This window comes from Asparagus officinalis, chromosome 8 (genome assembly GCF_001876935.1).
Source record: "Asparagus officinalis chromosome 8, Aspof.V1, whole genome shotgun sequence".
NCBI lineage: Eukaryota > Viridiplantae > Streptophyta > Magnoliopsida > Asparagales > Asparagaceae > Asparagus > Asparagus officinalis.
This window is the reverse complement of record NC_033801.1, coordinates 119262532-119265557: the sequence shown is the minus strand read 5'-3', so window position 1 is coordinate 119265557 and position 3026 is coordinate 119262532. Positions and strand designations below refer to the sequence as shown.

At 36.6% G+C, this 3026-nt stretch overlaps 1 long non-coding RNA gene across 1 annotated transcript in view; it reads left to right on the top strand.

Annotated features, from left to right (window-relative positions):
* LOC109820303 overlaps positions 1-2384 on the top strand; it is a 2710-nt gene extending 326 nt beyond the window's left edge. Inside the window, exons 2-4 of the long non-coding RNA XR_002241796.1 lie at positions 928-1523; positions 1694-1867; positions 2218-2384. This is a non-coding gene — a long non-coding RNA (uncharacterized LOC109820303). The remainder of the gene's footprint in view (positions 1-927; positions 1524-1693; positions 1868-2217) is intronic.

The window sequence follows — 3026 nt, the reverse complement described above, 5'->3', positions numbered from 1 at the left end:
CACTAAACTCTGTTTTAAACCCATCCAAAGTCAAGCCTTTGCTTGCTAAAAATTTTAAACTCCCTCCAATCTATAAGCTAATAGTTTTCGTGTTTCTTGACTTTCTTTTTATTGGCTTTTGTAATGAATTTCAATTTTAGCAAGCTAAGATTGGCTTTAATGGGTTTATAAGAGAGGTTGGGTTCAAGACAAGAGTAGAACCTTAAAAAACAAAATCTAATAGCCCAGTTATTTTGTAGTTGGGGTAATCAAAAGATATTGTACTATGAAAACTATTTCAAACAACTGAAAGGATTTAGGTGACTTATTTAAAAAAATATGAAGATTTGTGGGACATACTTCACAATAGATGAGACTTGGAAGACCAATATCTCAAAAGCCCTTCTTCTTATAGTTGCGAAATGTTTATGTTTATATTTGAATAGTTTGTGGTATTTGATTGATCCCTATATACATCATGCAACACAATTCGGATGAAGTTTAGCCTAGTAAGAAAATTGAACATTGTTGTAAAGTGTTAACTTTGTATTCTGTGGGTTGCTCTCGATTGTTGTTGGTTTTCTCATCTTCTCATCCAAATTGGCATCCATCTGTACGCAGGATGCTCTTCATGACCTTGCAAAACTAGGTTCCATACTAGCGAACTAATACGGCAATGAAAATTGATAAACAGGAATCCATGGTTAAAATCTTGAGATTTTTATGGAGGTAGTTTTTGAGAGAGTTAGTTATGCTTTATCATTTGCATGAACTATTAATTGATGCAATTGTTGTGAATACTGTACTTATTGATGCAAAGTTTCGCATCAATATTTGCTATGTTCGTTTATGTTGGTTTCAAGAACACCTTCCTAATAATTCGATTATATTATTGTTTCAAGCACTTGGACTCATGAAGATAATGGGGGTTTTTGTTCAATTTTGCAGTGGATGATTAAAGGAATCAATCCAGTTTCGTAAGTCAAAATGACCTACACGGTCTTTGACAACTTCTACCTCATGGATGAACAACTCAGGCATTCACCCTCTTACAAAAATGGGATTGACAAACACACAGAAATGATGCTTCGGATCTAGAGGTGTGAACTCATCCAGGAGAGTGGCATTTTGCTGAGATTGTATCCTTTTTAGCTACTAAGTATCATATTAACAGTTAACTTTCAATCATATGTTATTTTTGATACGATAGGAGATCGACCTCTTGTAAAATATTTTCCTGTGTCACTCGATTGTTAAAGGCCTCGAGCTGTCATGGCCAGGGACAGGTTCTCTTCCACCGATTCTATTGCAAGGCATCATTCTTTAATATTACCTTATGTCAATATCTGGTGCATTATATTTTGTCTGACATATTAATTTTTTTGAATTCTAATTTTTTTAAGAGGGTTGCTACTATCTCTATTTGGCTTGCGTCGAAGTTGGAGGAGAAACTCAGAAAAGCAAGCCAAGCTCTGATTGTCTTCCACATAATGGAATGTCGGAGAGATAATTTACCAATAGAGCTTTTGGATTTGTTCTCTAAGGTTGTCTCTTTCTTCCATTTCCTTTTTGTCCCTTCAGGATTAATAATATTGTGTTTTCAGATATTTCCTTTGCTCGTTCACGAAGAAATTTGTTGTCTCTGAGATTAGAACTCTCAATTTCAAGAATAAGTTTCTTACTTACATTTCTCTTCTCTTTTTATTGGCAATAGAAATATCCAAAAATTGAAGGACTTGATAAGGACAAGATGATATTTGTAAGCAGAACTGGGCTTTGTCTGCCATTTAGCACTTCCTCAGAACTGTATCTCCCACTAGCTTGAAACACTTGATAACCCTTACGAACTGAGATTGAAAGCATGGAATCTCAATCTCGCCAACGATAGGTATTATTCTCGTAATCTAGTAAGCAACGTATGCTCATATGGTCCATTATGATGTGTTATAGATAGCACATTTGCAGTCTGAGAAAGCCTGATACATTTGTTTCGTAAGGTCCAATGACAATAACCACACACTGTAGTTTTAAGTCATCCCAAAATTTCTGTGGCAAAGTGTACACATGTGTATGACTTATTGTTTACGACAGTAATGCAACCGCACAATAATCACACTCCAACTATTTACATCTTTCTAAATTATATTGTCCTGGATAGATAGGTTTCTGATTTATTATTTACTGGTTAGAGGATGAAATGTACATGCTCCAATTAAAATATTTGCCTCAAACTTGCAGGCAGAGGAAGGCTGATGAATTACGGGAGTCATGGAGATCTTCCAATGATCATGAATGTAATTTTCATTCAAAATAATGTCGTCATTTGGAAATACTCCAGTCAGTCGCCAAATCATAAACCTTCTCCTTTGATCATCATTCGTCTTCACAAACATATCCTTCACATCTTGGGAAATATTTTGACTAAGGACAGTCAATCGTTCTTCATCGGTTCTTCACAAACATATCCTTCACATCTTGGGAAATATTTTGACTAAGGACAGTCAATCGTTCTTCATCGGTAAATTCTGGAATTGAAGCCACTCCCTCGACCCACGGTTGGTTGCGGCTTCGCAACAACCTCACCTCTGTGACTAACTCTTGTAAAGCCTTACTTATAATTATAATTCCACTCGCCATTTTACAATGCAGAGGCGGTGGTGCGGGAAGGTGCTCTACGAACATTTCTGCTAGTGCTAGAGGTCAATGGTACAGATTCAACCACGAGAGTGGCAGGACCTGGAGTGCTATTAGGGGGAGGTGGTGGAGGATCTACTGGTGGTTGGGTAGGTTCTACTTCACCCATAGCATCAAGTCCAATCTCATCATCAAATATACCCTCACCCAATGCATTATGTAATGTCGCACTCTCTACACCCTCACTTCCTAAGCCTCCAGCTGCTATCTCACTAGCTGAGTGGCTACCCACCACCATCTGCATATCCTTAAAATTTTCAAACAACTTATCTTTAAGCATTGATGTATTAGGATGAGCCTATCAAAAAACAAAGATAACAAATTAATTTTTTCTTTTTTTGTAATTAGCAAAC